The sequence below is a fragment of the Saccopteryx bilineata genome, chromosome 11 (assembly GCF_036850765.1).
Source record: "Saccopteryx bilineata isolate mSacBil1 chromosome 11, mSacBil1_pri_phased_curated, whole genome shotgun sequence".
NCBI classification, from domain to species: Eukaryota; Metazoa; Chordata; class Mammalia; order Chiroptera; family Emballonuridae; genus Saccopteryx; species Saccopteryx bilineata.
This window is the reverse complement of record NC_089500.1, coordinates 4,484,365-4,508,282: the sequence shown is the minus strand read 5'-3', so window position 1 is coordinate 4,508,282 and position 23,918 is coordinate 4,484,365.

Sequence of the window (23,918 nt, the reverse complement as noted above, 5' to 3'; positions counted from 1 at the left end):
TGGTGTTACGGAAAGAACTGTTACCATACCCTCATCCACTCCGCACTTGGGATAATTATGCTAACCCTGACAGCTTCAGTGACCTCAGATGTCAGACATAGAGTTTCTCTTTTTAGGGGAAGATCTGAAAATTACAGCTAATAAAGATGTCTGACAGCTTGTTTTCAGCTAATTGTAATTAGATTATGTGAAGGAGTATGTCACCATCCAATACCATATACAGGGAATTGTGCAAGCCAAGTGAGAAGATGATGATAACAATTACATCTGAGGATACTATTTCTAAAAAGATCACTTAAGTTAGTTATTTCCAACATGGACTTCTTCTCCCTCCCTGCGCTCACTCGCTTGTGTTGGGAGGTTGAGCTTGGTCTCACATTTGGGGATTCCTTCACCATCTAGAGCAGGGGTAGTCAACCTTTTTATACCTACCGCCCACTTTTGTATCTCTGATAGTAGTAAAATTTTTTAACTTCCCACCAGTTCCACAGTAATGGTTATTTATAAAGTAGGGAAGTAACTTTACTTTATAAAATTTATAAAGCAGAGTTACAGCAAGTTAAAGTATATAATAATAATTACTTACCAAGTACTTTGTCGGATTTTCGCTGTTTGGCAGAATAAATTTTTATAAAACAACTTATTATAGTTAAATCTATCTATTTATACTTTGGTTGCTCTTCTACTGCCAACCATGAAAGCTGGAATGCCCTAGTGGGCGGTAGGGACGAGGTTGACTACCACTGATCTAGAAGTTATGTCCCGTTTCAGGCATTTGTCAGACTCCATTCCCCAAAACTCTTATGAGCAAGAAAGCAACAGTCAAGTGTAACTGGGAGGACCACTGTGGGGTGAAGGTGAAGGCAGGACTGACACAGAGGACTGGTGTAAGTGGAGGTGCCTGCCAATACTGAGTCTGCTGTGCTGCGTCCCAGGCCAGGGACGCTGATCTGGAAAGAATTGGGGGAAATTTTTACCAGCAAGAATCAGAGTGGCTTGGACTAGAGCCTTTTTAGAAGAAATAGCAAATATATATATAAATTTGGACCGTATTTCCACCATAGATGTGACATGACCTGCCAGTGGGTTAGATGTCAATGTCCAAGGGAAGGGGAAAATGAGAGAAACCACGAGTCGTGCCTTGAATTAGCTGCAAGTATGTCAGTGATTTTTTTTTTTTGAATGAAAGACTATTGGGCAGGGGAAATTTTTGAAAATTGATTTGTTCTTTAAATATCTGAGATGTCTAGTAGACTTTAATGTGCTGCTGTGGATTGGACACCTAGATGCTCAATAACTGGGGTTTTAGAAATAGTCCAGATGATATAAATATAGATATAGATGGAGACATACCATGAAGATGGTAGAAAACATCTACTAAGAGATGAGGAGGCCCTGTCGTCATTGGCTGACACACAGATTACAACACTAGCTTCTTTATAATCTGTCAACACCCAGAAACGGTTTCCACTGACACATGTCCCTTGGCCACATCCCCTCCTCTTCACGCCCTCCACCCTGTGCTTACTCCATGGGTGAGTGCTCCGGGTGTTGGTACGTTCTGCTCCTGAAGGAGGGCGCACGCAGCTCGGCCTTCAGAGCTTTGCACGAGTCCTCCCATTGCCCGGGCACCTCCCCATTATCCAGAGTATGTGTCACTAGTAAATAGTTTTTTGTAAGGGAAAAAATGACAGACAATCAGAAATCTCACTTCTTATAAAATGAAACCCTGTGGACTGCACAATGTAGCTAGGCTAGCTAGATTGTTTAAACCATTTCTAAGAGAAGGGATGTAGAAAGTTTCAGAAGGAGACACACAGGAATGGCTTATTCACTTTAAAAGGCTAGACTTTTTTTTTTTTTTACAGAGACAAGAGAGAGTCAGAGAGAGGGATAGACAGGGACAGACAGACAGGAAGGGAGAGAGATGAGAAGCATCGATCATCAGTTTTTCGTCACGACACCTTAGTTGTTCATTGATTGCTTTCTCATATGTGCCTTGACCACAGGCCTTCAGCAGACTGATTAACCCTTGCTCGAGCCAGCAACCTTGGCTCCAAGCTGGTGAGCTTTGCTCAAACCAAATGAGCCTGCACTCAAGCTGGCGACCTCTGGGTCTCGAACCTGGGTCCTCGGCATCCCAGTCCGATGTTCTATCCACTGCACCACCACCTGGTCAGGCAAAAGGCTAGACTATTAAAAAAAAATCTCTTGGTTAAATTGAAAACTTGGAGGTATTTAGCTAAAAATGTCACATGGATTTCCAGATGGTTTGTTTGGAAAGACTCCTTGAATCGTACCTGATCAAAAGAGGAGCTGCCATCGCAGAGCACACTGATATCAAAGTAGATTGCTTTAAGCCGGCGATTTTCAACCAGCGAGCAGCAACAATTTTTAAAAACATGCAATACCTGATTATTCAGTCAGGGGCACTGACCTCTGTTCCCACAGATTGTCAAATAAAAAAAATGACAATAGCCAACACAACCATAGCCGTCCAGTGTAAATGAATCAAAATTATATCTATGCTTGGCAGCTCTACTAAAACATATATATTTTTTGGTGTGCTACAGAATTTTAGTAATCCATTTATATGTGCCCTGAAATGAAAAATGGCTGAAAATGCTGTCCTAAAAGCCATCAAAAATTAGAAAACTTGAATTGTGGAGGTTGACATGTCTGTACTTAAATCTACTTTATTTTTAAATCTTTGATGCATAGAGTTTTTATATTCTATAATTTTTGAATTGGTTGTCAGATATATTTTAACATAAAACAGAAGTGATTTACCTATAGCTACGGAAATAAATACACACATATAAACTTCAAGGTATTTTGTTCCAAAGAAAACGTAATCTATAGATGTCTGTATTGATGAAACACATAAGATCAGAAGTGATCTCAGAAATTATCATTGATGAATTGCTATGAGAAATACATCAGTGGCTTGGACAAAATGAACTTGCTGGCTTCCTGGTATGAGAGCCCCTGGGATGGCGATGGGGTTTCTGACTCTGTACAGTGACAAGGTGGCTGTAGCCACGCCATCTCACATCCTTCCAGGTTCAGGCTCCGTGGGAAAGACCCACGACCTCTGCAGAAGTCACAGCAGCCTCCTGGCACAGAAGGAACCCACCCCTCCAGTGCCTTAGCCTGAATTTATCATCAGGACTGCATATCATGATCTCATGGGATCATGGGAAATATGCAGCAATTCAGGACTGGGCCAAATATGGAGCCAAGTATGATGTCAGCCATTGGAGGAGCCTCTAGGCGAGGACAAATGCTCACAAAGACACAGGGGCAACAGACACAGTGAGGTTCATGAGCTCATCTAACCATCCCAGAGGGTAGAACCCTTGTCTTCCTGAAGGAGCGGATCTGAGTCCTAGAGAGAGGGAGGTTGATAACTGAAATTGAGGTGTTTGATTAAATTCTGTAAAACATTAGTAATACTACATTCATTACTCCTCTGGAGCTTTCCAAGGAAGCATGAGGAACAAGGAGAGAGAATTTCTAACATAAGTCTCAGGCAGCTTCAGAGAGCTACACTATCATGAGAGGCCCACAATGCCATCCTGGCATCAGACGAAGCCACTGGCAAGGTGAGTGTGACACAGCACCTTGAAGAGAAGCTATGGCAGCATAGGACGTAACTCTTTCTCTCCTCCCCCCCCCTCCCTTCCTCCTTCCCTCCCTCCCTCCCTCCTTTCCTTCCTTCCTTCCTTCCTTCCTTCCTTCCTTCCTTCCTTCCTTCCTTCCTTCCTTCCTTCTTTCCTTCCTCCCTTCTTTCCTCCCTAACTTCCCTCCCTCCCTTCTTCCCTCCTCTCTCCTCTCTTTATTCCTTTCTTCTTTTTCATTCTTAAACTTTATTTTCTCAGAGCAGTTATTAACTTCATGGCCACATTGAACAGAGAGAACAAAGTTCCCATAAGCCTCCTGCCCCCATATGGGTAGGATGTCCCTACCATCCACATCCCACACCACATGGTGCATTTGTTACAACTGATGGATCACATGACACATTGTTGATTGAAGTCCATGCTGACATGAGGGTTCACTCGCATGTACCCATCATTATAGCGTGTACAGAAGGCATCTGCATATGTAGTTGAGAAAAAGAAATTATCATGCTAGAGGTTCAACCAGCCCCCCCTTTAGCGTCTGAGCTGCCAGCAGGAAGCATAAAGCAATGCTCTCCCCTGCAAATCCATGCCGTAGGTTTACACACGAAGATGATCCTTCTGCTAAGATACACGCATGGTGGAACACTGTCTTGGCCAGGAGTCTCTCCGATATAAACCTCAGAATTAGAAAGCCCACTGCTCGCCGACAATATCCACACCTTCATCAAAAATGAAGGGGTACTTCCTCTGCCTACCTCTTGTGCTCCATATCTGTCTTCCAGTTGCTTCAAACTTTTGGCAAAACCTGGGTGCTAGCTATTAGGTTCCTCATTCATATTCCTAATGGTGGTATTGCCAGGCCCAGCCGCAGGGCTCCTAAGCTCTGGCGTGCATTCACGCCCTCAGCATGTTTGACTCAGCGCAGTATTGTGACAATAATCAGGACACGTATTCTCTATTGTGGAGGAGCTAATTTATGACCCAGACTGAGAACTTGAGCAATTATATAGGCATAATAGCACTTGAACAGGCTGCCCAACGATTACTATTCCAGTGAACCAATCAGCAGCTCACCATTATGTAAAATCCCTGTGAATCAAATCACTCTGATTTTACCATTTGAGCAGTATTGTTAAATGCAAAAATGTACTTGCCTCGTCTCTGGGAGTCCCGCCCAGGACCCACCTGTACCCACTGAATTCAGGGAGCCCATCTGAATGTAGAGTATGCTATCGGCCTATAGTGATTATGCTATAACAGTGCTTTCTTAAGAAACTCTGCACCAGTGCATTTGTAACAGATGTAGAAAAGGAACGATCTTAGGACATAAAGGTTTGCTTGCACCAGATACGTCCATGCCAGTGTTCCAGTTACAAAGTCTTGGGGTTCTTTCCCTTTTAACAAGAATTTTGAGTGGTGTGGAAACTATTAGAACCTTCCCAATGACTTAATTTACCACAGGGAATCTAGAATCTCCTGGAAGTGTACTCGCACTAAGAAATTTAGCTCGTTCTGTAATTATAGTCTCCTCTCATTGATGTAAGTCCTTTGCAGCACCTCTCATGCTTGTGCTGGTACAGCAGACCTGGTATTGTGTTGAGTTTCATTTCTCCAAGTCCCCTTACCTTCCTGTATTTCACCATTTTCAATCTGCAGGCTCTGACTCGTTCATCAATGCACTAAATTTTTATAAGACACCTTGCCAGACGGTGAATTGTACTGATATTGTATCTTGGCCACCTGCAAAATCAATATTCGAGTTTGTTTTTTAAGTATCTTTGCCACAGGGCTGGAAGAGATAAGAAATTATTTCAATAGTTATAGAAAAGCCCTGGGTTTTGGTCTATTACATGAGCGAGGGATTTAAGAGTTTGAGGGTTTCGTTCTTTTTCTTTTCTCATCTGTCTCATTCTGGTTAAATACAGCATCTCCACTCTTAAGAACAGACTGGCCACTGGAAGTCCTTGAATTCTGCAAGCACTTATCACGGGGTCTTTATTGGCTAGGGTCCCAACAGAAAAGATAGCGTTCAAAGGTCGAAAGAAAAAAGTTTAATTATTAGAGGAGTATTTAAAAAGTTGTGAGCAGGATTGATCATTTCATCCCAAGGCGAGCAAGAGCAGAAAAGCTTTTGATATGGAGCTATTAAATAGACACCACCCCAAAATCATGCCCTTCCCAGAATCTCAGAACATGACCTTATTTGGAAATCAGTCTATCGCAGATGTAATTAAGATGATGTCATACTGGAGTAGATGGGTTTTCCATCCAGTGGGACTCATGTCCTTTTAAGGAGAGGAGGAGAGACACAGAGACAGAGACCTCCCCAAGGCACAGCACCGTGTGACGACAGAGGCGACATTGGGTGTGGTGAGTCTATGAGCCAAGGAACACCCAGGGTTGCTGCCCATGGCAGAAGCCAAGAGAAAGGCATGGAACAGCCTCACCCTCAGAGCCCTCTAGAAGGAACAACTCGTGCTGACGTTGATTTCTGACTTCACCACTGTGGGAGAATAAATTCCTATTGTCCTAAGCCACTGTTTGTGTCTTAAGAAAATATTCACCGCCCATAGGGCCAGAGAAGGAGGCAGCTGTAGCTGAAGGAAAGGCCCCTGGACAGGAACTGCACCCTTGGTAGGGAGACACGGTCATTGGGATCGAGTGACCTGGCCGGGAGGGACACAGGAAGAGGCCTCACTTGTCTGTGGTCCAGTCTTCTGTCCGTGCCCCTGCCTCCTGTGCAGAGCAAGCAGCACTGGAGGACTGAGGAGCTGTGGATTCAGTCCTCCAAGGTCAGGAGCCGGTGGATACCGTTCGCCAAGGTCGCCTTCTGGCAGGAAGCCTGTGAGGGGAGATGGAGGTCTACAGGGCAATGGAAGGGTGATTCCAAGCCCTTGATTTTGAGGGGTCTTCTTTTCTGCCCTTCATTAGCTTTTTTCCCCCATTTTCTGTTTTGTCAGGATAGTGAGCAACTCTGAATGAAGGGAAGGGAGGGAGAAGCTGCCTGAGAAAATGGGCAAGCATTCGTGTGGCTAAGTGATCGTGCCCACTGCTCAGTCGTGGCTGGTTAGAACACCATCACCACCGCCACCCATGTGATACCCGGTTTGTACCTTTCTCTGTCTCTGTATGGTTTCTGAAAACATGCACTTTCTAGGTCCAGGGCGTTGTCAGCAAAGCACCGCATGCATCCCAATCCCAGGCCCTGAACACCTCTCCGTTCGCTCCAACGGCCCCCTGGCTTTGTGCTGCGCCGCCCCTTCTTCTGTTCCCGTCACTGCCGGCCATCTCCTGCCCACCGCCGCCCCTCTCACCCTCCCATCAGCTCCTTCAAAGGCTCCAAGTGACCTTGCAAAGTGTCACTACCCTGCTCCAAACTCTCCCTGCCTCCCTTTTTGACTCAGTGCAGTATCCAAATCCTTCCCATGTCCTGGGGAGTCCAACACGGCCTGGCCCCCCCAAACCAGTCTGATCTTACCCCTTCTCACGGCATGAATATCATACTCCCCCTGGATAGAATTACACCCTGTTCACGCAAACAGACTATTCTCTCCCTTAATATCAATTCACTGGCATGCCTCTGCCTGAAACCACCTTCCCTGGATATCTTCACCTGCAATTCTTCGGTCAAAGACCACTTGCTGACTGAGCTCCCTCTAAGCCTGTTTGCTAATATAATTGCCGGTACTGTCCCTGATTCTGCTGGCCCTCCTTGCCCTACTCTACTTGACCGTTGTTCCATAACAGATATCCTGAACCCACACATTGGATCACAGATGTGTGTATGAGGCATATGCTTCATGACCTGCGTCTCTGCTAGAACACGACTTCAAAGAGCAGGAATCTTTGTCCGTGTGGTTCCCCAATGTGACCCAAGGTCTGAAGAGTGCCTGTTTAGGTTCGATAAATATTTTGGGCTCAGTAAATATTTTGAGTACTTGGATCACACATCAAGGATTGAGATAAAATTTAATCTCTGAATTGAAGTGAGGAGTAAAATGTCACCCTTAGTGTGCTTGACCTCTAGCAGTAACAAGTGGTGTGAAGGACTACAAGGGAGTTTCATTTGTCATCATAGAAAAGACATTATAATAGTTCACCCTGATATTACGGTCATTGCTAGAATGTACCGATAATTTACAAATTCAGAACATACTCTCTTTTCAATTAATAAGAATTTATTTTATATATACTTCTAAAAAAACACACACACTCAAGTCTTATGACACTGCAATGTCACCATTTTAGACAATTTATTTTCCCAACCTCGTCAGGAGGTGTTCACAATTCTCAGCCGGAGCACACCGTGGTAGATGACATTTCTATGCGTTGTTTTGGCCGAGACCCTCAATACAGCCCTGTTTCATGACATGCTAATGAGCAATGGGTCAGAATTCTTCATATTATTATCGATGTTTGGAAAAAAAAAGACAAAAAGAAAACAACAAAACATACAATCAAACCAGAGAGCCCTTGCTGAAGCATTGGTCCCATACTGTAAGGGAAAAATGTTCAGATGACTTATTAAATTTAGAAGCCTAATTCAGATAGAAGAGCTATTTCTTATTTCAAGACAATGACTTGCACCTCCCTAGACTATAAATTCTTGGACATTGTATCCACATGTGAGAGGGATGCTCTCCCTCCCCCACCCAAGGGCTGTCCACCGCAGTGCCGTGCGCCTGGTGGGCACGGAGAAGTGTTGATGGTGATAATACCATAAAGTGAAATTACATTGTCTTCAAGGCAATAGCTACAGTCACTGCGCCTTCTATCCTTATTAGTGCATTATATCTTGATAAAGAATTTGTCTCAATAAGCCGGTAGCACTAACTTACTTGAATTGATTATATATATCACAGTTTAAATGGCTTTCATCTGACCCATTTTAAATTCACTGCTTTATAATTTCTTTATGAGACAGGATTAGTAGGAGTAGGCAAGAGAATTCTTTTCTATTACACTCTGATTTTTATATGTTGAAGCATATTTTCCAAGTGCCAGAGTCAATTAGGTCTATTTTTCACATCTAAGGAAATTATAAAGCCAAACAACCAAACCAACAACAAAGTTAAAATATGGTAAGTTAAATATATTTACTGAGACTGTAAATAATTTACACCTTTTTTTCTCCACAAGAGTGGTAATTACTAATCAAAAACCCAATTGACAAAAGAAAAAAGATAATGATCCTTTAAAAACATCGCCTTCCATAATTGCCTTTGTAGTCTATTTTGCCTTTAAGAATATCTGCTCCATTGTATCTGCTGATGGTCTTCTCTTTATCTAAAGTGATTATCATAACTACTTTTAGTTCATTTATAAATCTACACCATAATTTTTATTTCTTTGGTCATCTGTCCTTAGGTTGTCTTTTAAGACAACCACTGGGGCAAAGTTGGCCTGGGCACTGAGGATGGCTCCATGGCCTCCACCTCAGGTGCTAGAATGGCTCCAAAATAATGGAGCAATGGCCCAGATGGACAGAGCATCACCCCCTAGTGGACATGCCGGGTCGATCCCATTTGGGTGTATGTGGGAGTCTGTCTCTCTTCCTCCCCACTTCTCACTTCAGAAAAATATGAAAAAAAAAATCCTTAACCATTAGACACACAGTATCAGTCTCCCCTAATCACCATAACTCCCTCTCTCTGTTCTATAGGGACTGATAGTTCAGTGAGTAAACTATTTAAAATAACAAAATTTCCTAACCAATGTTTTTTTTGTTTTTTTTGTTTTCAGTTTTAGAATAAGTTAGCTCTTCACTTCATGGGGTTTTAGGTAAGTTCAAGCAACAAACAGGTAACAGCCAGAGCAAAAATGATTGTCCTTTTTGAAGCTCAGATGGATAGTGTGACTTATTTCTAATTAAGTAGGCCTAAAGTATATGTCTAATAAACGTTTCTTGTTTTGTTGTCTGTTCTCAGTTTTTTACTTTGTTACTTCTTGAGATGAGTTATTCAAATATTCATGTCTTTTTTTTCTGAATTCAACTTATTTTCCAGAATATGATGGTTGGTGATTAAAATATCTGTTAAGAATGTGTCTCTGGGCCCTGGCTGGTTGGCTGAGCTGTAGAGCATCATCCCAGTGTGTGGAAGTCCTGGGTTTGATTCCCTGGCAGGGCACACAGGAGAAGCACCCATCTGCTTCTTCACCTTTCCCCCTCTCCTTTCTCTCTATCTTTCTTTTTTCCTCCCACAGCCAAGGCTCCATTGGAGCAAAGTTGGCCTGGGTGCTGAAGATGGCTGCTAATGACTATAAGGTTCATGTCAGGTGCCTTAAGAGACTGAAACACAGGCACCTTGTACTTACTGGACTGTGATCACCCTTCTTGTGATGCTGTGAGACGAGGCAGTGCAGACATGATGGGGGGAGCGAGGGGACCACAGTGGCATTGTGACGTAGGGTTAAGCCAGTGCTGACCTTCTGACAACGCATACGTCAGATGGAAGGTCATTTTCTTCAGGTGGTTCTGGATGAGGGAGCCTTGACAACGTAGATGGCTGGGCATCAGGACCAGATGACGTCGATGGTTGGGGAAATTTAGTTAATATTTTTGGAGCACAGTTGACAGGGATCAGGGAGTAGCTGAAACCAGAGAAAGCAAGACAATGGATAAGTAAGGATCCCTGTATAGGCTTTGGTTTGCTGTACATCCTATATCTAGAAAGGAAAAATTGGGAGGTGGGAGAGAGGAGTTCATTCCGGTCAAGTAGAACAATGTGTTTTCTTTGATAATGGCAGCATAGTGCCCAATTGCTGATCTGGGTGAGACAGAGTGGCCTGTAGCAAACCAATGGTCCTAACAGGAACAAGAAGAAAGCCCAGTAAAATACAACCATAACCTGTTTAAAGGCAGCCATGGCCGCTGGAGCATAGGGAACAAGAACAGCTAAGGACACAGACATGTGGCACTCCTATGAAGAATCCCTGGACAGATCTGTCCTTCACCACCTTAGCCAACTGATCAAATGAAACATTATTAACAGTGCGACACTGGCCAGTATAGCCCCCCCCAATGGGATGCAAGAGGCCACACACAAAGTCATCTATAAAATCCACAATATTTTAAAGTAATATAACCAAGTCTCCAGGTTTCTTTCCAGCTTCTAGAAAATGCAGGAATAAAGAATGGAATTAGACATCATGAGAAATCAAAATCAGAGTGAGAAATAACCTAGAAGAAAGAGTCTATGAGTCTCTTTAAAAAAATCAGTGCCATGAACATGCCATGGGTCTCTTCTAGTCAGAAAGAAATTAATGAGCCAGAACAATCGGTTACAAAGGTTGGACCTAGAGTGGATTCTAGTTTGAATTTTTAAAGGAAAAGTATTTTTATAACAATTGTGTAAATGTGAATGTTGACTCCCTGAGAAATGACATTAAAATTACTATTTTTAAGCTTGCTAAAGACACTGCTATTGGTTGCTATTTTCGATAATTAGAAATACAAGAATCCATAATGTGACTCGAAATGAGGGACAAAAGTTAAGATTTTCTTTCAAGAGAACTGCCTTCTAATTAATGTGGAAGGGATGGTGAAAACCCTGTGTTTTGCAAGTCAGTGTGTAATAACTCCTTTAGGAAACTATTGTTAAAGGACAGTAATTACCCTCTTTCTTCGCATGGTGAGTATCAGTGTATTTAGATTGAAGGAGCAGGATTTTGGCATTGCACTTTCAAAAGTACATCACGGCCCTGGCTGGTTGGCTCAGTGGTAGAGTGTCGGCCTGGCGTGCAGGAGTCCTGGGTTTGATTCCGGCCAGGGCACACAGGAGAAGCACCCTTCTGCTTCTTCACCCCACCCCTCCCCCTCTCCTTCCTCTTTGTCTCTCTCTTCCCCTCCAGCAGCAGAGGCTCCATTGGAGCAAACGTGGCCCCGGGGCCTCTGCCTCAGGTGCTAGAATGGCTCTGATTGTGAGAGAGCAACGCCCCAGATGGGCAGAGCATCACCCCCTGGTGGGCATGCTGGGTGGATCCTGGTGGGGCACATGCGGGAGTCTGTCTGACTGCCTCCCCATTTCCAACTTCAGAAAAAAAAAAAAGTACATCACATGTGAGTGCGCGCACGTGTGTGTGAGCATGTATGTTTGTGTGACAAAGCGAAAAAGAGACAGAGAGGGGACAGATATGGCCAAATGTTGAGAATTTTATCTATATTTCTTTCAAAATTTCTTTATGTTTGAAAATTTATGTAGGGGAAATTGAGACTGAGGGAACTCACGTTACTTGTCAAAACTTAAAAAGAAAACAAAACAAAGAAACCCTCACTCTCATTGAAAAGGCAGTGTAAAACCAGGCTGATTAGGGTGCAGAGATAATGCGACATATGAGCATCTGGGAGCGGGTCCTCATCCAGGAAGAAATGGACGGATTAGATAGATAATTGATGAATTCATGGAATATGCTAAATGGATAGAAGATAGACAGATGGAAAGATAGATAGATAATCTATAATTTTGTAAACCCACCTCGCATTGAACCACTTACAGAAGGAACTTGTCTGCTCATTTAAGCACTTTATAGTTAATACGAAGTATTTTAACAATCATCCTAAAGCTGTATTATACAGTAAGCCTTTGGATATTAGTAAAATATTATGGGTTAATTTTTTGTTTGTTTGTTTGCTTGTTGTTGTTTTTATTCATTTTAGAAAGAAGAGAGAGAGAGAGAAGGGGGGAGGAGCAGGAAGCATCAACTCCCATATGTGCCTTGACCAGGCAAGCCCAGGGTTTCGAACCGGCGACCTCAGCATTTCCAGGTGGACGCTTTATCCACTGCACCACCACAGGTCAGGCCTATTATGGGTTAATTTAATATTTTGATGAAATTGCAATATTTCATAATAGTTGATGAGAAAAGCAGTTCACTTTCAGCAATGAGGGTTAATCCCATCAGGAATTTATGGGTTGTGAGTAGCATGGTAATTTTTTTTTTCTCTAGACTCGAGGAGTCAATAAATGACTTGATTGTTTTTCCCCAAGAAGTGTGTTAGCTCAGGCAGCTTATTTTTACAGCTCCAAGGCAGTGAAGAAATCTCCAGCTGTCTCGGGGAGTGTGCATAAAATGTGGTGACACTACTTGAAATCCTGGAGCCACGGTCACAGCGGGCCTGGTTTCTGCGCACGTGCTGGGGACCCCGAGGAAAGGATGCTAAACTGAGCAGCACCTAGAGCAGGCGTCCTGTCACCTGCACGGAGACCCCTAAATGAGCTCTCCCGAACAGAGCTCCAGGCGCGGTAGGTGAACACAGCCAATGGAACCGCCACTCCAGCCAGAGCCTCCACGATTCTGGTGTATGTATGTGTGTGTGTGCGCGCGCGCGTGTGTGTGTGTGTGTGTGTGTGTGTGTGTGCGTGTGTGTGTGTGTGTGTTGGAGTCAGTCTACACACATTCGAAACCTCTCCCCAGCATGAGTATGCTGGCACAAACACAATGGTGCATTTTCCCAAATTCCCAGATTTCTCCCATTCTTTATGTTCCAGGTAAAACGATTTATTTAGTGTGTGTGTGTGTGTGTGTGTGTGTGTGTGTGTGTGTGTGTGTCAGACAGAGAGAGGGACAGACAGACAGAAAGGGAGAGAGATGAGAAGCATCAATTCTTTGTTTTGACATTTTAGTTGTTGTTCATCAATTGCTTTCTCATATGTGCCTTGACCAGGGGACTACAGCAGACTGAGTGACCCCTTGCTCTGATCCCTTGCTTGAGCCAGCAACCTTGGTCTCAAGCTGGTAACCTTTGCTCAAACCAGATGAGCCTGCGCTCAAGCCAGTGACCTCAGGGTTTCAAACCTGGGTCCTCTGTGTCCCACTCCAATATCCACTGCACCACCGCCTGGTCAGGTTAAAGTTATTTTTTTTAAATGCTTGAACTCCTTGGATACTTATTATTGATCTCACTTTGATAATAAATGCAATCAAACTATTCAAGTCAGGCATACAAATCTTCTTAGATGTTAATACAGTTTATTTCGAATGATGTAAAAGAAGTGAATTTAGAAAGCTCGAAAATGTTTTATCAACTAATTCAAGAACATATCTGGGAGTATATTTATTCCATTTCAAGGCAAATTTTTAAAGGCAGATAGCTGCCAAATTATTTCCATTCATAGAAGGAATTCTTATTTTAAGTTACACTGAAAATAGCAAGTCTATCTAGTGCCTGAAGTAATACCATAAATAATTTTGTGCTACTTTTCAGGAACGTGATATTCTGGCTTTAGGTTGTGCATTCGGTTTTTGTGTAACTTGGCCCCATTTTAAATCAGTTCGTTGCTATTGTCTTATCTATGCAAGATACAGACATGGCCAAGGCTATCCAGCCCTCGGAGATGGGGAAATACTGGGATTACATCTTTCACTGACAGGATGGTTGCCGGGGGCTTCTCCCAGACTCCATGGCCTTCTTGCATCTTCGACTGCTCATTGTGAAATCCCATTGGGCTGTTTGTTTCACCTACATGTATAAACATGTCTTCATTATGCTTTTTCAGGAAACCTAAACACACTCAGCATTTTACACATTGGTGCCATTTCTGAAGGCCAGATGGGTGAGGGGTAGAGCCGGGGTTCCTCCCCTCCCCATCCTGTCCCATCTCCCTTCTCTGCGTCCTCCATTTCTTGTCCTGCTGGGGGACCCGTCAGCCACAGGGACGCCCTGACTTCCAGCCTTCACGCTGATTCCTCCTCTGGGGAGAGAAGGGTGTGTGTGTGTGTGTGTGTGTGTGTGTGTGTGTGTGTGATATGGAGTCAGTCCACATGCACTCAAAACTCTTCCATGCTGCTGGAATTCTTGTAACACCTTTCTCCTGAGTCTCACTTTAAAAAAATAATAATAAGTTGTCTACAAATATGTTTGCCTTAAACATGAACACTTAAAAAGCTTTAAGAAATATAAGAGAAACTTTTATTTTTGCTCTTCTGACTCCATTTCGTCTTTGTGAAGAATAAATGTATAGTTCATTTTGTGAAGTCCATGGAACAGATTCAAGAGCCAGACCCAGATGTGCCGGCTAGATGTGATACCAGCTCTGACACTTAACTCAGTGGGCTTCAGACAGGTCCTGTCTGGGGTTGAGGTGTTTCCTGTATGAAAAGTGGATAGTAGAACAATATCTCACAGTGGTGCTATTCAGATTGAGTTACAGCATCCAAAGCCATTCGACAGCTAGAATGTGGCAGGTTTAAGAGAAGTGCTAACCCATGATGGGCAGGGCCAAATAGGTCTCCGGCTTCTCCCTGGTCTTAACACTTTCTCTATCTGCCTTCCTCAGAGTGGGCACTAACTTGGGGCTGGGGCGGAAGGGGGAGTGATGGGGAGGAGGCCACTGTTTCTATAAACTGAGCTTCAGTGGTACATAAATCCCAGCCATCCTGGGTTTCCCATCAGGCTGAAAAAGCTTCCTTTTACTTAAGTTGCATGTTTTCTCTCTGCTCTCAGATGTGCGGGCAGAGGCTGATTATAGCACCTCTCCTATAAAACTTGGTTGAGTTTAGCCAGAAGTCAAGATATTTCAAAGTATCTATATATTTTTACCAAATTTCCTAAAGCCTGAAACGTGGTAAGCAGAAATATGGGTCCCAAGTTATTGCAGGAGACAGTTTAAATAGCCAGCTGTTTTGCGACTATATCACAAGGCTGCTGGCCTCCTGGTTGGGGACAGAGAAACAATGTGTTCCTGATTTCACACAGACCACCCTCACACCTCAGCGGCTCCTTTTCTTGTGCCAATGGTTACATTGGTCTAGATTTCTGGGGCCCTGTTGGCCACAGGTCTTAAAATTTTAAACAAGCACCCAAACCAAGAATATTTGAAAACATCTTAATCAGGGTAGTGGGGTAGAGAATAAAAAATCGTACCTGGGCCCTGGCCAGTTAGCTCGTGGTAGAGCGTCGGCCTGGTGTGCAGGAGTCCCAGGTTCAATTCCCGGCCAGGGCACACAGGAGAAGCACCCATCTGCTTCTTCACCCCTCCCACTCTCCTTCCTCTCTGTCTCTCTCTTCCCCTCCCGCAGCCAAGGCTCCATTGGAGCAAAGTTGGCCCGGGCGCTGAGGATGGCTCTGTGGCCTCTGCCTCAGGCACTAGAACGGCTCTGGTTGCAACAGGGCAACACCCCAGATGGGCAGAGCATCACCCCCTGGTGGGTGTGCCAGGTGGATCCCAGTGGGGCGCATGCGGGAGTCTGTCTTACTGCCTCCCCATTTCCAACTTCAGAAAAATACAAAAAATAAAAATAAAATAAAAAAAGATTTGTACCTATGTCAAGTAGGCTTGAAAAGAAATGATCACTTGAGGGTTGTTTATAAAAGTCAAATGTAAAGCAAGGTAATGCTCCATCTCTGGGAACTGGAAAATTAATAAATTTAATATAAAGTAGCACACTCAAAATATGGGTACTAAGAAGTATTTTCAACTGTTTATTTATGTAATTAAATTAAGTAAAACCATGTGGAGAGCCAAAAAAGTAATCTGAACACAATAGCTATGTGATGTTATTTTTTATTAGAATACAAAAAATTATATATTTCAAAGTTACATACATGTTTTTGTAAACAAAGAAAATAGCAGAAGACACTAGAAAAAATAAATTGATTTTCTCTAGGACACTGTATTGGGATTTTTGCCCTAAGCTTGTCTCTGAAGGTTAAGCACTTACTACAATAATGTGTTCATGTATAAACTATGTCATTAAAACAAATATTTCTTTTAAATTACAAAGCATACATTGAAAATTAGGGATTTTATTTCTGGAAAGTCTGAGAAAACCTCTTAAAAACTATTTGGTACTGAGACTTCAATACGATGCCTGGTTATAAATTTAATATATATGAAATCAATAACTTTATCTACAAGAAGTATAAACAGAAGGTTAGAAGATATTATAGCATGACGTTCCAATTTATAGCAGCAATGAAAAAGGTACAATACTGAGGAATAAAATAAAATGAAGCATACCGATAGTGAAAACCATAAACTGTTTCTTAGGAACATGGAAAAAAAATTAAAAAAAATATATATTTTTAAAATGTACAATACCTTTGATAAAAGATAAACTTATTTTAAGTATGCAGAGTTCTTATAAATCAATACGTAAAAGATCCCAGTTTGTTGTTCTACAAATGACATTCACCCCTCCCCAAAATACTAATGTGGTTCATACGCATGTATAATGATGCACAACTATACTAATAAATGAAAAGCCAAAGAATAGCATGCCATTTTCCACAGGTTAAGTTTTCATGGATCAAAATGTATATAACCCTTGGAGGCGTGCTAAGGCACTCTGCTCTGGATGACCTGAATATGCACAACTTCCCTGAAGGAGATGTTGTAGCATCTGCCATAACTGTAGTTCCATATTTCCAATGAACAAGTTCTTCTATTTCCAGAAATTTCATCTAAAGATGTACTTATGCAATGGCACAAAACTATAAATCCAAAGCATATGTTTGGCACGTTGTTCGTGATCAAAGACAATTAGGAAACCCTCTAGTATGTATCAACAGAGGACTAGATAAGTAAGTGATGTACAACAATACAGTGGGGTTTAGAATAAGTCAAACTATAGGTGTATAAGGTCACAAGGTTCTGTGTGTGTGTGTGTGTGTGTGTGTGTGTGTGTGTGTGTGTGTGAGAGAGAGAGAGAGAGAGAGAGAGAGAGAGAGAGAGAGATATCTCTGAAAGGCCGGACAAGCAATTCTCAAACGTGCCTCAGAATTGTGTCACTGGTGAGGTACTTGAATTAAGTGACATGTGTCATTTTGCATAACCATTCGCATTGTTTGAAAAAATGTTCATTTTAAAAAGTTCAACAAAAGGCACTTTAGCTTCCATACCAAGATTACCGTCAACATTTAACTGTAAAATTTTAGGGCTCCACACGTATATTATCTGTAAATGAGAATGGTCAGAGTTGTGTCCTAAAGGGAATTCTAGGCAGGCTTACCGACTTCTTCTTACATCTTAATTTTAATCATCAATTATTACTCTTGTTACCAGTTTCACTGACCTGTAGGAAAACAGGACACCGTGGCTTCACATTGAGTATAGATTTGGAGTCAACACACTTGGATTTAATTCTAACTTTGCACCCTCCTGGACATAGGACCTCTGTCAATGCAGTATCAATGAGAATCAGTTCTTTCATCTATAAACTGAAAACATAGAGCTTAACCTCACAGAACTTTTGTGAAGAAATCAACGATCTAATCTAGCTAAACTATGTAGCACAGTACCCAGCATTTATTAGTATTTCAGAATGTGGGTATGATTATTGTGCATTGTATTCTTCACACTGAATTTGGGACTCAGAGAACCAAACCCCAAGAGCTTGAAAGATAATAAACATCTCAGGCTCACTTATGCCAATTAGCCTCCAGGAACTCAGCGGAAATGGCAATAATGATGGAAGATGGCTTAAAAGAGGTGCACTTCTCTTGTTCCTGGCAACGTGCCCCAGAGAGAATTTAAGAATGTCCACCAGAACATCATGGGGGATGCCTGGGAAATATCGACACATCCCTTCCTTTGTGTCCCTGAATGCATTCCATAGCCAATGGTGAGCCATGGGCTAAAAACAGATGTTTACTAAACGTTGGATAATTTATGAGGGCCCTTAAAAGAAGTGCTGTCTTGTCTTATGGTAGAAATAGGCCGATATCAGGGGATGCAGTAAAATCGGACGTTTCCAAGTCAGGAATAACTGCAGAGCGCCTGAGTTATGGACGCAGAGACCGGTGTAATGGAAGCCACTTCCCTCTCCGCACAGGCTTCGCGCAAGCTGAAAGCCACGTTGTGGCCCACTCACGGCGAACGTGAAAGGTTCTTAAGAATTGATTTTTGTATTAGTCTCATTTTGGGATATATTTTATGAGTCCCTAACTTTGTATCCCTGGTCTCATTCCCACCTACTTCTATTCTAGGACAGCTTAATGCATTTTATGTATCTGTTGTTTCAACAAATATTTATTGATCTTCTGCTAATGGGCCAAGAACCAGGGTGGACACCAGGAGTCGAGTGGATTGCGAAGTACGTGACCTTGCCCGGAGAAAACCGATGTTTCAGGGTAGGCTTCCTTTAAAAGGCAATAGACTAATGAAGTGCCTAATAAGATATGCTCACGGAGGACAGAGAAGTTAAGTCTGCTGCAGGGGACATGTCTGTTTCAGCGGGGAAGAAGCAGTGTCCCCAACAATGAGAACAGTCAAACAATGGCCCTGCCAGCTGAATGCCGATTGCGGGAAGTGGAGGAGGCATGCACGCCTACCAGCCTCGTCTCTTCCTCCAGCAGATTGGCACTCAATGCTGGCAGTGCCCAGATTCGCTTTGGAGACAGGAGGCCCATGCAATTAGGTGAAGGCTTAACACTCATTGTAAGCACCCGCAGACCCACAGTAACAGCATGACTGTGCAACAGACACTGTTTCTCAGGTCGCTGTGAGCCCGATCCCACATTCATGGCTGATGGGTTTCAGCCAAGAATTTCACTGATAGCCTCCTGGGAAGGGGACATTGTCTGTGAGGGATTTTCTCATTCTCTGGCTGATTTTACAATTCTTTCTTTACCTTGGGTTTTAGACAGTTTTATTATGATGTGTCTTGGAGTAGATCTTTTGGGGTTAAAATAGTTCAGAGACCTGTGAGTTTTGTGAACTTGGATATCCAGTACATATTTGGGGAGCTATCAGCCCTTGTATGTTTAAAAAGTTTTATGCCACTTTCTTCCTCTTTTCTCCTTTAGGACCCCAATAGTACCTAGATCGTTCCTTTAAGTGGTATCCCAGAGTGCACACAGGCTTCCTGATAGAGTCTGAAAGGGAGGTTAGGAGGATGTTGGTTCTTTCGATGCCCCCAGGAGCTCTGGAGCTGTCCCACCCCAGCCTCACGTACCGTCAGTTTGCTGGATGGCGTGAGAAGGAAGCAGGTCTCTGGAGGCATCACACAGAGCTGGAAAAAGCAAGTACTTCTTCACACACTCTGTGCCCTGCGGGAAAAGTCACAGGGTGAGAGGTTTCTCCTGGCACTGGGCTGTGTCACCTTGCGGGAGAGGAGCCTTGATTAAAGTGAAACTGTTCCTCCTACTCTCTTGAGTGTTTCCAATATCAGACCCATCTTTGTTGGTTTAACAACTTGCTAGAACTCCTCCATTGGCCTCCCAGGCTTCCACCAAGGCCGTCTAGTCTGTAATTGTCTCAATTGGTGTCCTTAGCGGGGACAAGTTGGTAGAAAACTCATTCTGCCATGCTGATGATGTCTCTTCTCTCTGTCTCTTCTACTGAAGCAAACTGGCATAGATTATCTGTGATACAAATCATTCATTGTTCATTTTCTTTTATCATACTCTGATCTTTGATTTAATTCTTACCACTGGCATACTGATGCTGAGTGTTAACATGTGTTAATAGCAAGATTTTAAAATACAGTTTCATCTTCTGTAATCTTGATTAAAGAATCTTCAAACTTTCATGCATATTACACACAAACATAACGGCAGCCCCAGCCTTTTCTGTTCTGTGTATCATGCAGCCTTGTACAGATCCTCCCTGGAAGGGTCCTATTTGGTAATGAATTAACTAGCACCATCCACCAGTCTTATCATCCTCTACCTCTTATTCTCGACTTCAGTTTCCAAACTGAAGATCACAAGTTCAAGTTTATGAATGAGCTCAAAAAATGAAAGGCAAAATAAAAATGTGTTTGTGTTGTTGTAAGCCACTAAGCTTGTTACCTATCAATAGAAATATATATATACAGGGTGGGTGTATCTTCTAACCGTAGAAAGGAAGAATTCCATTATGTTGCCATAATACAGACAGTCTCTTGGAAATGTGAATCTGAGTTTATCTAGCAGAAATAAAATGGGCTGAGCTTAAAGGAATACATACCACGCAGAAGAAGGACATGCAGAATGAGGGGGTGAGATGCCAGGGACATAGATAAAGAGGGTGGAAAGGCACCATGTGTCCTTTGAATCCCCTGAGGCCAATGGTCTCCTTCCACAGCTGCAGGTGGGTCTGTTTCACTCTGCACCCCTGCTGGGCCAGCCAGGGTGACACATGATCCTGGAACCATGTGTTGGTATCCAAATGGCACCCCAACCTCAGCATTGGTGCCATTTGAGCTGCCTGCAAAGAACAAAAAAGGAATTATTATCCCACTATCTTTGTAATTTACTCTCATGAACTTTGCTTCAAGTTAGAAGAATGAAAAAAGCAAAAAAAAAAAAAAAAAAGGACAAACAAAATATAGAGTACTACACTATGAACCAAGGGGTCTCTCTCCCCCACTGATCTTCATTCCATTATAAATGCTACTAAATCTGCCACACACCATCAAAGGACAGCTTTTATATCAATTAGCTAATATGTGAAATCTGTGCATTAAAGATATAATTATAGTGATGTTGTTTTTCCTCAGCAAATTTCATCTAAGAATACTGTCTTGGCTTTCTTGATTAGACTGGGCTCAAACTTCAAGTAGCTTCTTGAAAAGAGTATGGAGGAAGTAAGTGCAGATTTACTGGGAATAGGTCTCATTTTGCACCAATCCCACCGGGGCCAGATCTAAGAGAAAATTTCCTCTCCATTTCAAAGAGAAATACCAATGGTGATCATGTCTGTGTGGCTTTAAATAAGACATGAACATTATCATTAAGAATCCGAAATCAAAGGAGAAGATCTAAAGTCATGTTGGCACAGGGCTGTGAATAATGGAACATATAAGCATGATGAATATTTTTAATTTGATATCATGAAATGGGAAATTAAATCAAACTTTATCCAATTAAAAGTAGTCATTTTATTTTTTATGGTGAGGAAAAGAACCTTCAAACTATTCCTGCACAATCAGTGTTTTGTCAGACTCACAGAACTGGGCACCATCTCACCAATACCAGAAAATTGGAATGATTGAAGTCCTGATGCATTTTTAGAAACAAAAGCAGCATGTTCCTCAAATAGAATCTCATAGCTTAATATGTGTATGTCCTTGAGGTGGGGGACCTTCCAGTCAGAACTAGTAAAAGTACTAAAAGTAGATCAAACTATCTCAAGGACAAAGATCAGAGCAGATCAACAAACTGTTTTTGCTGTGTGTGCTCAAAATAACACATATGTGCTCAACACCACCAGCACAGACATACCATGAACATTACTAGGGGGCTCAAAGGGGAGTGTATCTACTGGAATATTTATTAGAAAATAGAGGTGGGATTACCTACAATTAAGGAATGTATCTGTATTGTCATTTGATGTTATTTCATTTTCCTAACCAAGGTCATATCCTTTACCAGAATGAACAGTTTTAATAAATGGGGTTTCTTTTGAGGTCACACTGTTTTTTTGTTTGTTTAGCTGGAATAATTATACAAATACAAAGAAAGACATTATGCACATTAGGAAAGCATAGGATAGGAGCACATGATATATATCATTTTTCAAGTGCTTAGCATCTGTTGTCAAGCTAAACAAAAGCAAACACAAGCGTGCACACCAAGCCTGCTGGAGAGAGCTTCTCAGGGAAAGGGCTCTGCTGCTGCATTTCCCAGGGAAGTGTTGCCAGATCGACCAGGGTGAGACCACCTCTTCAGAGAGAGGGGCAGACGCCATCAGGTGGGAGCATCACAGTGGTGTGATGGGCAGGACCTAGGGTCCAACTCTGATCTAAGAACTCAGCAGTCATTGTGGAGGGACAGAAGGGCCCTGTTAACATTTGTGAACTAGAGCCCGGGGTGCCAGGTGGTCAGACACGGTTCAATACCAGGCCGCAAGAGAAACTAAGATAGAGAAGTTTAGGACTCACAGGTCCCGGAGGACCTACCGTCTCACCAAGAGGGGCCCCATGGGCAGGTCAAGGCTGGGTGCAGGCAGAGAGAGAGGGATAGACCTGGGTACATGCTTTTATCAAAGTCTCTGGGTAGATGCTTTAGGGTTTATGGGCCACAGCTGGGTCAGGCCATTCAAACCAAACAGAGCAGTGTTTCGGTAAACCCCACAGGCTCCTCTCAAAGGGACGCACCGGGGGAAGTTGCTGGGAGGTAGGAGAGACCGTGGACCAGAAGGGCTGTTGGAGAAGTCCTGTCAAGAACTTCCATTTCCTTGTGGCTCTGCAGGCTCTTATTGGGGGCGTGTGCTCAGATGAGGGGCTCCTGCCAGGCGAAGGCCCCTCGGGCCGCTTGTCCAAACAAAATGGGCGCGGAGGCAGCACCACCATGGGGCAACTTGAACTGCCCGCATGGCAGCACCCGGCAGCGTGGTCCTCAGAGCAATGGGTCTTAAGAAACCTGTGGATTCGTTGTTTCGGACCGCCCTAACAGACTGCCCCAGACCAGGTGCTTTAAAACAGCAGGATCTTGTCCTCACGTTTCTGGTGGTCCAACGTCTGAAATCAAGGTGGCCGTGAGCAGAGTTCCACTGAGGGCTTGGAGGGAGACTCTGCCCAGCCTGCCTCCAGCTTGGGCAGGTGGCTGGCCACCCTGGCTTCCCGGGTCCTGGGGTGTGGACTACCGGCACCACGTGATGTTCTAAGCTATGCATTTCCAAGTGGCCTTTTTTGTAAGGACCACTGCTATTAGATTTAGGGTCCACCAACCCACTGTGTCTTTACCTTTGACTTCTGCAAAGACTCTGTTTCGAAAGAAGGTCACGTTCTGAGATCCCAGGTGGGCGTGAATTTGAATACAATTCAGCCCAGTAGAGGGTGGCTTCTGCCTCCTAAAAACTAGCATCCATCCCCATATTTCCAAAATTTGTAATCCATTCCAAAATTAATTCTAAATGAAAAAAAATATACATCTAAATATCACTCAAAAATGTCCATGTCTTATCGTCTAAGTCGCTTAGCTCAGGTCCTGGAAAGAGTGTGGATAAGACACCCCACACACACCTTAAGGAAACAGTGTGCTTCATTCAGCTGTGGGCCTGTGAACTCAGGACTGAGTGCATCTCCTTACACAAGGCCCAGTGGGTCCAGCGTGGGACAGACACCCTCGTTCTGAAAGAGAAGGGAACTTCTGCAGGAATAAACGGGTCAGACAGACAACCTAAGTCCGAAACGAAGCAGGATGATTTCACCAGTTTTCCGGGCCTGATACTTTTCTGTGGCTTAGTCTGTCCACTGAGCCCATGAACCCCGTCAGCCTCTGCCAGGCCCGGCCAACCTCACCCCCGAGTCGGCTGCAGCTGAGTAGGCCCCACCCTCTCAGCTCTCTGAGACACAATATTTGTGAATAAACAAACAAACAAAAATGTGTTAACCATGCACTTCAGAATAATAAAATTAAAGGGAGCT